We start from the raw sequence: 14311 nt of genomic DNA, 5'->3' as shown, positions 1-14311 counted from the left end.
TTAATTTACACGAGTTTGTACATTTCCCTCGTAAATTGCGCGAATTGCGTGATTTATCACATGATGATTTAGAAATCCGTTTAATCTATTTGGTTATTTCTCAATGCATATGCATATATCGTGTAACGAAGAAAATTATGAGATACGATGTATTAGTATCTCTCTCTTATAACAATTCTAATCTCACCAAAGACTATAACATCAATATTTCTGTCTTTTCTCATTGCTGTTATTTTTCTTTTCCGATTCATTTTGTTCCTTCCCTTCTCGCGAATAACAAGAATTACGCATCTACCACATATCACGAGAGACAAACGGCTTGGCTTAACGCCAGATGCATCTCCGCGATTCTGAGCAAATCAGATATTTTTCTTCCATTGCATCACCTCTGGTTTTAAAAATATATATCTAGCGCGAAAAATGGTGATACGTAAAAAAGATATGAAATATAATAATATAATACCGAAATCACAGATAATAATAATAATAATAATAATAATACAATAATAATCGTTTAAATGCGTTTTGTTAATGCAAGGAATTTCTGACAAAAGAAAATAGTTTTTTTTTTCTCGTATTGCTGGAATGCAAAATTACAAATAACCGAAATTAATTATTAGACTTTCGAACGTATCTTTGATCTTCTGCTTATTCGTTTCGTATATATAATGCGAATTCAAATATTGTTCTACAAGTACACGAACTTTAGATATATTCATACTGTTAACTTAAGTTAAATTTCGCACGAGGCGCTATATGTATACCGTGTCTGAAATATGTAACTTCGCTTGACGTATTCTTCACGCTGATCTAATAAATGAAAAATTATCTTAATATTAATCTCAAGAAAATCATCACAATGTGCCTCTTGTAACAAAAAGCAAAAAAAAAAGGTAATAATAAACATGTCATAAAGTTTTGCTTAAACATTTACAACAGCACGTTTGTATGACTAAATAAGTGCGGTTGGCAAAGGCTAAGAGAAGTTGTCGGCGAGACTGTAGTTTGCGAACTAAGGTTGGTTATCTCTGATAGATGTAAAAATATTGATACTGTGTGCACCCAGGCCGCGAAGTTGAACGAAAGTTTTATGTATGTACCAAAGAAGTGGACAGGGAAAGTCCCGTCGCGGAAAAACTTTGAGTAAAATATCCGTCCGTGGAAAGTGCAGAAATATAAATTACATCGACCCGCATCGCCAAAGATACGAAGTCAATTCCGATAGTAATGATATTGCGCCATCAAAGCGATTGCATTAGGAGAGATTGTGTTCTGTAAAGATTTCTTAAAAAGTTGAATTAATATCAAGTGAAGATAATTATTCTGTAGAAAATTTTGTTGTTAATTTCCATAAGAAAAATGTAATTTGATACATATATTTATCAAATCTTACTGTTTAATTTAATACAATATTTGTAGCGAGATTCGCATTATACTCGACTTATTGCATAAAAAAAAAAAAAAAAAAAAAAAAAAAACGAGAGATTATATTTTTCTTTGTAATTATATTCAAACAAAATATGCAATACAATCAAATTATACATTTGAGAATAAGCTGTTTGAGTTGTTAATTTAAAGAATTAATCTCTTGACAATACACGTTGATAGTTGTTTTAGATCTGTGATTCCTTGCTATTTATATGAAAAGGAACATTACATTGCGCAAGTTCCAATAGCAGAAAAATATGTTTTGCGTTGAATAACGGACATAGTCTTCCCGCGAAACAACCCCCTTGTGCAATATTACTGAAACAAACGCAATCGCACGGAAATTGTTTCCAAAAATGGGGCACATTGCATTTTGTACTGTACGATATCACCACACGTTTATTACTTATACTTTCAAGGAACACTACGATATTCAATACATATCTCTTCTCACTATTTCAACTATTTTCATTCTTCTTACATTAACAATTCACATTCTTAAAGAACTTTATTCGTAGTATGAATCATAATTACTTCAGTAACAAAATATTATTTAATTCTAATTATTTGAATTCTAATTATTTGAATCAATTACAATACAAAGTTACTAAACTTATTAATTTATCTCTCAATTAATTATGTTTCTCATTATTGGTACTTTTGCAATTTATTTATGTTCCGCTTTATAAAATCACTTCATTTCGAGCAAATAAGAAAAGTACTCTCTCACTCGTCTCATTTAATTTTCCACAACGTGTATAAGGATAGGGATGCAACGAACTTTTTGCAATGGCAATCTTGCTCGCAATTGGCCTCGCAGAATATAGCATTAAAGAGCGTAAGAAAACTGCACGAAATATCTTCGCAGGTTTGTCGTACGCTTGTACCGAGCTCTACTGGTATTTCTAATTTACGAGTTTAGGAAGTTACTATGTAGCCGTACAATACGTAGCTGCTTTGTGTGTCCACAGTCGCGTAGTTTAAAATAGAATAGTCGGCGATTCTGTTGATCGAGAAACATATTCGTTTCATACTTTTGCGCTTTTTGAGATAGTGATCGCAAATGAATGAATATTCTTGAAAATTGTATCTAATTCTACATTCATTCGCGAATACGATTCGATCGAATATTCAATTGAATTTATATTTTTTGATCGCAATGAAAAAAAAACACACACACACACACATTGATAGATTTATATAATTAATTAATTTTTACATCTTCTTCCCAGAGTTTGCATTATTTAATCTGTTATATCGATGTTTAAATAAACTCTTAGTGGTGCACTCTTTAACTCTATTTTACAGTGAAAATTTCGAATTTATAAAGCTCAATGTTGTGCAGATAATTTGTGTATTTGAAGACATATGACGTTTGAATTTATTTTGTTATTTAAATAGTGAGTAAGGAAGAGAAAGTGGCAGAGGGGAAGAGTGACAGAACGCGGGAGAGAGATATACGGGTGAGAACCTATGCACACAAGACGGTCCGTGCGAAGGTCCAACACGTACTCTACAGAGTAAATGTTTAATACAAGCCTGTGGAGCAAGATGTAAAGTGGTATCTGGGGAATGCAGCTGGACTTTAGAAGAGAATCTAGCACGTTCCACGTGTAACTATCTTTTCATTATTTAGGATTGATAGTTATGTTTTTTCTTAGCAACGCAGTGATATCGCATTGTATTATTTACGACGTCCAATACATCTATTTGCTGATAATATTAATATTAATATTAAGAAACCGAGATAAAGAAATAAAAATTTAGAATACTTAGTAAATATCAAAGAAGACATAGAGCCGTTTCTGCAAATAATTAGTAATATAATTAGTTGATTCGTACATTCGGCGAATTAAACGTTAAAATATAAGGCTAAAGTTGACAGAAGAGCACTTCCTGTCGTTTGTGAAACTATTCACGTTTCTAACGCTCGCTTTTACACATCGCGAACATGCCTCGCAGTCGTAACTCTTTAAGCATCCTTCTATCGGCAGAAACGACGAATTCTTGAAAGTTCCGTGACGTACCATTAATTGGCGTTCACCCATCGGCGTAACGATCGCTCTTCTTCTGTCACAAAAGACTCACGTTCTCCCTTAACGACGAGATAAGTTCTGACGTTCTGACCTCGTGGCGGAGGAACATACAAAGTAGTAGTTCCGTATTTATCTCGGAAGAGTATCGTCGAGTGCTCGAAACAGTTGTCTCCGATGCGGTCTTACCGAGAGATAGAACCTTATAAGTATTCGCAATCACATTACAGGGATGCGCTAATATTTGTTATATATGCCGCACTCGAGAAGAACCGAACAGTCATGTCAGTTCCGTTCCCATTAATAGCGACAGCAACGGCGCGTTTTGCTTCATTATCCGCCGTCAATTGCTGCCTTCAATGACGAACTCACGTTCTGCGTCTTGCCTCAAAGTTCGACGCCTGCTCTCCTTTGATTAAGTATTTTGGGAGATAATAGAGTCAAGAATTGTCTGCTAAAGCCTGATGCGGAAGCAAGTTCGGGTTTCTCAGAAAGTAGGTAAAGTATGTAGGAAACGAACCAAGTAACTGCACGAGCTCCGCCTTGTTCGCTTCAGTGAAATTCTTGCTGCGCAGGCGGTGAAGCGTCGTATATGAGAAAGGATTGGATATCGCGTTATTTTCTTTTCTGGATCCTCGATCATGTTGCAAGTTACGAGTCGAAGGCCTTGCATTACTCAATGCGACATGCGTTTGCTCTTAAAAACGGCTATATATTTTACTATCGGCGCGTGTATCCGAGATAAATTGATGGCCTAAGGCTCTCATTGGAAGGTCGGCTTTCGTGCAATAATAATATCGGTGCCGACGATAAGTGTTACAAATGTAATATTACATCGTCGGTTTCTCTTTATTTCTCTCGTTTTCTTCTATTTTCGTTTAATGCGAAGCACATATAAATCTTTATGTCAATCTTACGGTATATTTTACAGAGAGAAACGATAACGATAGCCGCATATATCCGGAGTTTCTTCTTTCATTAGCACATTGTATTCGCTATTCTCATTATATTCCAACATTCAGCGAGCAGGACTGAAATCAAATCATTTGTATGCATTAAACCGTGATATAATTGCATTTCAGTGATTTTCGTTATAGCCACATACCGGCTTAGCTTTTCATCTCTTTGCGAAGCGCGTGTGTTTACGCTGGTAACATAGCTACAGCTCAATTATCTAACCTAACCTCTGACTATTGAAGCGTTAAGCAAATTCACGCGTACAGAGAAACAGAAACGTAATGATGAGGTAGCGCCGTGTGATCTCGAGAACGTTATATGACTTTGCAAAGTGACTGTCTGAATACTATATACTCAGACTAATCGATTATCTATTACGATTCAGGTTGTCGGACGTTTCGAATATAGCTTCCTATACGTTAGCTGGGCTAATAATACGTGACGACAGAATTTTAAATGCATTCTATCGTGGCGAAATTTTTAATAATACAGTGATCCTGTTTCTGTGTGTGTGTGTGTGTGTGTGTGTGTGTGTGTGTGTGTGTGCAATAAAACCGCAGGAACCTTAACAGCGCGTTATATTATATTCCCAACATGTTCATGAAAATTCAATGGGGGCTGGAACAACGCGTGGGTTGGTAACCGTAATAAAGCTAAGCCGTATAACGACACTGTCATTAAGTGGCATTGCGGTCATGAATGTCGTGCCACGCGATACGACGGACCATTGTTTGGATTAGATCATTTTAACCGAGCTTTTTCGATGCAGGAAAATGTGTGATTATTTATTCATGATTACATATGTGAAGAATGACCTCGATGTCACACGGTAGGATTCTAGATAATCCCGGGATCGTGGATAGAAATTCTGCAAGTTAATGACATTCCGGATAATCGATTACTCAACATACCGCGAGGGGTTAAATTAGATGAGGTCACTCGACGATAGATGATGAAAATTCTTAATTTCTTCACATGAAGCCTTTGCTTTACATATTGTTATTAAATATTATTATTATGTACATAATAATCATTTAAATAAGAGAGTAAAAATCTAAATGCATAAATAATCTGAAAGAGACTTTAGCAGCATGTGCTAGCACTGTCAATCATATTTACATTTCAAACTTACAACTTTTGTTCACACTTTTAATATGTATTTACTGTTATTAATAATTATTAGTTTCAAAATTTATTTGCCATTTTATGAACTATTTTATAAACTGAAGAAATTCTTTAGTTTATATAGAAGTTAAGATATCTTCTGATTTTACACCGTAAATTTGTTGCTCTTGGCTCTTAATTCAGCCTTAATAGAGAGGGGCACGAGGTTCTCGTGTAACCGTTAATTAAGATGTCTATCTGCGCGTTGCAAAATATAGAGCGGCAATAGTAGGGCGTCCGATAGATACGATCTGGAAACTCGGCCAAATCTTTTCAAAGACGTCGCGCCGTAACGGAGTAATGAAAGACATCGATTTGCCGTGGGGGGCGCGTTACATGCACCGCGGCAATTCCGGTTGAGCGGCGCGATAGAAGTACGGGTAATAAATATCGCTTTGCAATCCCGTAATTTCGTCGTCGAGATACCGATTGTGCTGTGCAAACTATTCGAATATCAAGCGAACGATCGCCTCGAATGATCGGCATGCTGGGACGAAACTGAGCCTGCGGATTTGCACCATTAAAAGATAGACTTCTGATTTTTTCGAATGCATTTGCGATCTTCGATCTCATCTGCGTAGGACCTTATTACTATTTCGACATCCTTGCTCCTAACGTCTCGACATTCTCATACAAGTGAGTTCGCATTTCCACATAAAAATAGGCACTTTTCTCGAAATATATTTCTCGTAAAGTCCGAAACTTTGTACAAGAAACTTATCATGTCGCAGAAAGTAGAAGCTGAAAATACTATATAGCTTCGCGTACATTTATCCAGAATACGTTACAAGTTGCGCTACAACAAAAGGGGAAAAAATGCGATAATATACGAGGATAGAAATTTATATGCGGAATAAACTTTCCAATTTTTAGTATTTTAAGAAAAATCATTTATATAGTCTTGTATAGTCTTCTTCTATTCGATCTCATGACATGTATTTTGATGCATACATAGATTCTTTTTAAAATATGTATTGGGTGATTGCATAAGTTCGTGCCCGATTTAAATATAAACTTCAATAGATTATATTTTAGAGATAACACTTTTATTAATCAACTATATAGTCTCCATTCTTTTCTACAATGATTTTCCAACGATCTATAAGCTTGTCGATTCCATTTTTGAAGAAAAAACTCGGTTTTTCTTGAAAAAAGTTTGTAAGGTGGTTTTCGACAGCTTCCTCGGAATTCAGATACTTGCCATTTAAACTATTCTGCAAAGACCGGAACAGATACAAATCTGAAGGCGCAATATCTGGAGAATATGGCGGGTGCTACAGAATTTCCCATTGCGACTCCTGCAGTTTTCCTGCAGCTTATTCCTTTCAGTCAGGAGATGCGGCACCCACGTATCAAGTTTGGAAATGTATCCAAGCTTTTTTAAATGACGAAAAGCGGTTGAATTATCGATGTTCAACCTCTCAGAAATATCCTCAGTTGTAATCCTTGGGTTTCTTTCCACTAAGGCATGCACAAATGTCATCATCAATGCCAGGAGGCCGTTCAGAGCGGGGTTGATCCTCCATGTTGAAATCACCATTTCGAAATCTGCCAAACCACTTTTTGACTGTTCGGAGAGCAGGAGCGCGGTCCAAATAAACGCTTTGAATATTTTTTTGTGCAGTCCCAACACTCACGCCTTTCCGAAATTCATATAGCATTACATGTCGCAAATGCATCTTTTGTTCTCCATTTTTAATGATTTCTCTTATGCACAAATGGACTTATCTGAACAATGTCTGACGCTAAATTGACATAAGACAACGTCATCTATTCGGTGTAAGCAACAATTACCACACGAAAACAATAGAACTCCGCCTTGTATGCCAGTAACTTAATGCCATCTATGAAAATCGGGCACGAACTTATGCAATCATCCCTCAATTTGTGTTCTATTCTTCCACGTTCTGGCTTACTCTGACATAATTTGTCTTACTGTGATTATATCTGGCGCACTTTGTTGGCGTAATCTAGGTTACTTTGATTTATTCCGGATGATTCTGACGTACTACACAATGTGTAACTTACATTAGTTTAAATTACGTACATATCTATTTTCGACCTGATCTTATATGACACATATGATTTTATATATAGGTATTTTTTTCTGTATTTAAAGTAATTATTGATAATTTATATAAATTTATATCTGTACCGTAACTTTGTGTAAAAAAAAATCGTGATTAAGCCTCTGAATATGCATCTCCATCCTCAACATAGGGTCGCGCTAACTATTCTACTTGCGACGTCGGAGTATTTCGATTCCTTCCTGTCTACAACTTTCTAATAATGACATTTGAATTCTGAATATAATTATATAACTTTCGCCATCTACCTGTAAACTATGATCGGCGTGGTCGCTCAGGACATGCTTCCGCAATGTAATTTCGCAGACAATTAACACTCGGTTCTCTGTGTAACGTGCTTATCTAATCGTAACTTTTCTATGCGTCCAAGAGTTATGACGCGGCATGTCCTTATTGCGGTCATCGAAAGAAAAGTACGTGCTAGAACACGTGTCACGGGACTTACGTTCTTCTTGGCTGACGGATACGGAGTACGGCACGCGAGAACACTAATCCCAGAATACAAGTGTCACCGTTGTCTGTCACTTGCGGAAAACGCACACGCAAGCGGACGGTATTTGAAAACGTGAGGGGAACACGCGATAGAACATATTTTTCGTATATCGCGGCGTATATTGCTTTAAGCAACATTTCTTCCAAAACTGTCTGAAAATCCTACAAAATTTGCCAATTCTGTGGCAAATTTCCATCACGATGGACGGCATCGTAATTTCTCACGGCTATTGTCACGAAAGCGGATTAATTTACGTTTCTCGCATTCATTCGTTCCATTTGAGCGAATTATCAACCGGAATACGAAAATTCCCATCACAGCGCAATTATCCTCCTGTCTCATTTTTTTTTGTTCTTTTTTCTTTTCTCTTTTTTTTTCTATAAAGTTCATGAAATTGGTAAAGCATTCAGTGTCAGTTGGCTCATCGAATTAACGCTTCATTATCTAAAACGGTGAATTTCCGCATTAGTACACGGTGTTCGAAATTACGCGAAGTACATCGCGTATCACACATAACTGTGAATATTCTTTGTTTTTATAAAATGCTATTTTAAATATTTGCGCGATCATTCTGAAATACAGATTCTAAAATTTGCATGGGTATATATGCGAAGCTATTTGAGTGGCAAGCGAGGAAAACTGGCTATTTAAGTTCAACCTATTTTCCAGCACGCATATGATGAACGAATAATACATGAAGAGTTGACAAGTATTCCCCTTAGAACACAATTGTAAAAGATGCAGAATTGCTTTTCTCATTTATAATATATCGCGCATTGACGCTACAGCGATAAACATATGTATACAAGAGAAGAGAATAGTTGTAACCAAATTTTAGCAAAATATTGAGAAAGAGATCGTATAATTACGCGAGTAGATGCGTTTTCGATTAACTTGCCAAATGCCTCCAGAGAATTTGATCTCGTGAATTACAAAAGGTTTGGGCGATATTATATCATCGCAATTGCTTGAGGCGAAAATAAAAACAGTGAAGAATTCGTCGATGCTATTCCATTACAATATTCTATTAATTTAGTTAATTTATATTAATTCCATTATAATATAAAGTGGATACATATTTGCATTACAAGGAACTTTTGCGCGCGCGCGTTGCTCTTTATTGTAGAAACGTTAATTATATTGACGGCATAAGAGGCGACGGATAGCGTAATTAAGGAAACCATTGACTGCAAAATCCGATTTATCTGCTTCGAAGTTTCGCGATGAGGCAAATGTTTCAATCAACTCTGCTTGAAACCGCTACCCAGCAGCCGTTGTTCTAGGACGTTCGGAATGCAATTATAATAAATTCTTAACTATTTAAAGTTACCGAACTATCCGAATTCGTTTCCGACGATAATAGCAAAACTAAATGGGTAGAAGAAAAAAAATAGTTTTTTTTTTTTATATATATATAGAGCACACTATTACCCGTATTCATAGTCCGTCCTTGAGGAATAAGGATTCCTTGTTCCTCGTTCCACGTTTCATAAACTTTCCTTGACCGAACAAGGAATCTTATTGGCTCCCTTATCTCAAGGAAGATCACGAGCTTCCTTGAGGAGTGATGCGACCTTTTTAGCAGACGATACGCAGAATATAACCAAATATAACCTCCAAAAGTTAGTTTCGTAACATTTGTGGTTTTGTGGTTATTTGTTGTCGCGCTCTCAAACTGAAAGTGTATAAAGGAAAAAGGGATAATGGACAATGAATGTTTAAATGATTCTGACGATGGATTTGAAGACGAAAATCCAGAGAATCGGATTCGGTGGCGGATTCCGTAAAGATACATTCGCGATTGGGAAAATCCCGTGGAATTTTTTGAAGATACGAAAAAGTTTTCATATGTATTATATGAAATTAGTTGCAGGCAGCATAAAACGGTGCTGCCTCCAGTCGGTCACTAAAAATCCCTAAAATATTCCTTCCTTCTGAAAGGGAGACTCGAGGTCCATTTATGAAACAAGGTGGCCTTGCAGATTCAAGGAATCCTTCATGGAGGCTTCCTCCGTCCTTAAAATAAGGAAGGACTATGAATACGGTTATATATATAGAACACAACGTCACAGTAGCTTGCATTTCAGAGGAATCGGGATTGTGATTTGCATCTAAAACGAAATGCGCTCTCTTTATATTTACGTGAGAATGATACTTCAATACTTCTTGTCAAGAAACATTCAATATTTTACCAATATTTGCGCTTTTTATTCGATGATTACGAGAGATTTTTGTACAGGGATTTGGTAAGATTTAATCCATGATATTGAGCACTTTGTGCATTGATATGATATGAGAAAAGGGCAATATAAGACAAAACTGTACCATCTTCTGATATATTGCATAGATAATAATATTTAAATAATATATATATATATATAATTAGAATAATATTGTTTCTTTATCTCTCTTTTACGAAAATATTTTTTTTCTATGTTGCAGGTGAATATATTTTCGGACCATGTTTGAACGGTGCTGCAAACAGGTATATTAAAATTTTGTTTGAACTTTTTAAAATGGCTTGAGAATACAGCACAACGTAGAAAATTTATGAGAACAAATATAAAGCATTGTATACATATGTTATGCGTCACTATAGTGTGCTATTATATATAATAATGATATTGCATTGCGGAACGCCGTATACAACACGTCGCTTACTTTTCGATTTCCGTTGAAAAAATTGAAATGCTATTTTCCTTTATGATGTTATATGCTCGCATTGCCATCAATGTAAACCGTTCAACATGACGGGCCCCATTTGCCCCGGGAATATTTCCGTTCTTTGGCAAAATGTAATTTCCTTGCGGCAAGGACCATGCGTTTTAGCGATGGGAAAAAAAAAAAAAAAGTATCGAATGTGAATAATTCAAATGTCATTTCTCAGTCGGATTTGTCGGTTCGATGCCCGCATACCGCCAAACGATATATCCGATAAAGTGCCGAAAGCAATCGGCGTCACCCATTCGGTGTAAAAAAAACTTATTTATGGAGTATCCGTCGATATCCGGCCTAACGTTGATTGTCACCCTAGTACCCTTATGCTGTCATAGTTTTTCCTATCGTGACAGACACGATAGGACGATGATATCGCTCAGATTGTTAACTAGTATTTCTTTTTCAGGTTTCTTTTTTACGAAAATTATTTCTTGCGATATATCACATGATAGCATCGCACATCAACAAAACGACCGCACAGTGCTAGTGATTTAATTAAATTGTTTGTTTTCCAGTTACGCGTAATTGAAATGCAACTTTTAGAACATCAGTGTATATATCCATGCATTTGTATTTGTATAAATATATTCTTCACAGCTGCCCGAGAGAAAATATTCATTGAAACGCACGGCTTTGTTTGAACAGAATAACTATTAGCTCCAGCTTTGGCTTTCCACGTTTTATGATTTTTAAATTTGCAATTCTCTGTAAAACGCGTGCACATATCTACGCGAATTGCCATTAAATAATGAACAAACTGATTGCATCCTACGCGATTTAACTCGATTTCTTATAGCTTCGATGTATTAAGAGCGATAAAGAAATCTAAATCCCATATTTACATATTTTTCATCAAGTTTCTGTACATGACAATATTCGTAATGGATAAAACAAACTTGTAAATTGAGCTCGAAATTTATGTTTGGATTCGTTAATTAATAATCAAATATCTCGTTGTTGCTGAATAGGGAATTAAATTACCTATACATGTAATTTAATGATATATATATATATATATATATATATATATATATATATATATATATATATATATCCAAATACGGACTTATAACTCATTTTTGATTTGTTAATAAATAAATGATTATTAAATTACATATATAGGTAATTTAATTCCCTATTTCCCGCAACAACGAGATATTTGATTATTGATTAACGAATCCAAACGTAAATTTCGAGCACAATTTACAAGTTATACAAGGTGTCCCATTTTAAAGGACCCACCCAAATATCTCAGAAACACTGCGTTAAATCGAAAAATGTTTCAAACAAAAGTTGTGTGGCTTCAAGGGGGCCATAAGATGGTGATAATGGTTTGACCTTGGAAAATCATTTGAAGGTCATGTGAAGGTCAACTTTAAAATCTTAAATGGAAACCCCCATTTTTTATTTAGTATTCTTGTAGCTGACATCGAGAGCTTTCCAAAACACTATAATAAAAGTATTTTTTCATTAAGTACTTTTTGAGTTATTTTATATTTTAATCTGACATATTTTGATATAAAAAATAAAATATTTTGTAAAATATTCAGTTTTCGATCATTTTACCGTAATACTTCTATGTACAGAATAATAAGACAAATTAATTAGTGCCAAAAAAAAACAAATAATTGTTTAAAAAAATACATTGTAAATAATTTTCTTAAAAACAATTTTTTTTTATACTAATTGATTTGTTTCATTATTCTGTACATAGAAGTATTACGGTAAGATTATCAAAAACTAAATATTTTACGAGATATTTAATTTTTTACTGTCCCGTTGGTAATCCGGAGGGACCATTTTGCACGCTAATGGCGGCGATTATCGTGAAAACATCGGCTTAGCTGCTATATTTCTTGTTCGAAAGAGTTGTTAATACTTCGCCTGCGATCCCGCGATGATAACCCAATTTACAATCCGGCGCGAGACAAGTTGACCTCGTCGTAGAAGCTTGACGGTAAACAATGCCAAAAGCTGTTTTCGCAGGTCAAGAAGGTGCGAGTCAGCTCGCTAGGCACGCGTTCGAGAAAGTCACGTTTTTGCAAACGGGAGGATCGGCACATACAACCGCTATAAAAAGCTCGTTAGGGCGCCACTTGTTGTCACAGCACCCCCTGAACCCTTTCGACGTCTCTATTATGACGAAAAAAAATTCATCTCACGGGTACTTTTTTTTTATATATTCGTGAGATTAGAGGGAGAGAGTATACCGAGGGCGTCGGCGACGGCTTTTGTTCTCGATAGGAGTCATAAAATTACGCTCTCCTTGTTCAAAGTAAATTTGCCGAAGCATAGAATCAGTCAAACCCCCCCCCCCCCAATTTCTTTTATATTGTGCAATAAAGATAAACTCGAATTTTTGCAAACGCTAATAAGTCAATAGAATATAAGAAATATAAGATACGCATGTTTTAATTTGACCTCCTCTCTTTCGAGTACGCTTAAATTGGAATACGCAGTTTATTGGAATAGATCTACTCTAGAATACGTACGCTGCATTATATTTGCTTGAAACGATTTGATTAATAAATACAATAACGTAAATATTTAAAAATAAAATATTTTCGTGTATTATTATCGTACAAGGTTGGAGATTTGCATATCGCGCTTTGTAGTCTCTAATAAAAACGCATTTAATAATTAATATGAAAATAAAATTATACATTTCACGCGCGCGCGCGCTGCGCTTATCCATTTATTATAATCTTGTAATCGCATGTACATTTTACTCTTGTATTATTCGTATCTTTTTTGGAGAAAACATTTTTGAGATTATATTTGGTCTGATTATTTACAATATTTTATTTAATCTTGAATTTATATATACAAATAATACGAAGATAGAAGTTAATAATACGAGAAAGGTGATTCCAAAAATCAAAAAATTGAAAATGCGATTACTTTATAAGCTCTAAAAAAAAAAAAAAAAAAAAAATGTATATGTTTATTTTCTCTTTATCTTCCATTATTAGATAAGATATTCGTAATCACAATATAATCATAGACGATTTATCATTGAGATGAAGTAAATACACATCCAATCTTGGACTCCAAATATGCCCTTAATATTCGCACACTTTCATAAAATGAAATTGTTAATTATAGCGGACGAAATTCCTCACTTAAACTTCTCTTATATTTATTCAGCGATGGAATCAGAGAGAGTGTATATATTTTGTAATATTATAACATTTTGTAAGCGGAAAATGAAAATCAGATGAAGAAAAGGCAGGAAGAGATCCCGGTAATAAACGTCACACGGCCTATCTGCCTGTTCTTAGTCAAATTAAACTTTTAGAGTTGTTACGGAGAAATTCACCAGATTACTAAGGTGAATCGTTTCTCAATATAAAAGATGTTTAAAATTTATTTCAATTATTATTCAAATTAATCTGTCAGTTTTATTTATTTTCATTTATTGCTTGTGTAAA

The 14311-nt window shown here is 35.0% G+C and overlaps 1 long non-coding RNA gene across 1 annotated transcript in view; it reads left to right on the top strand.

Annotated features, from left to right (window-relative positions):
- LOC138941996 (uncharacterized) overlaps positions 1-14311 on the top strand; it is a 181632-nt gene that overhangs the window by 121728 nt on the left and 45593 nt on the right. Inside the window, exon 3 of the long non-coding RNA XR_011448232.1 lies at positions 10605-10647. This is a non-coding gene — a long non-coding RNA (uncharacterized lncRNA). The remainder of the gene's footprint in view (positions 1-10604; positions 10648-14311) is intronic.

The sequence above is a fragment of the Polyergus mexicanus genome, unplaced genomic scaffold, assembly GCF_030449975.1.
Source record: "Polyergus mexicanus isolate NDT 795.1 unplaced genomic scaffold, iyPolMexi1.0 SCAF_21, whole genome shotgun sequence".
Classification (NCBI taxonomy): Eukaryota; Metazoa; Arthropoda; class Insecta; order Hymenoptera; family Formicidae; genus Polyergus; species Polyergus mexicanus.
This window is presented reverse-complemented; position numbering and strand designations above follow the sequence as displayed.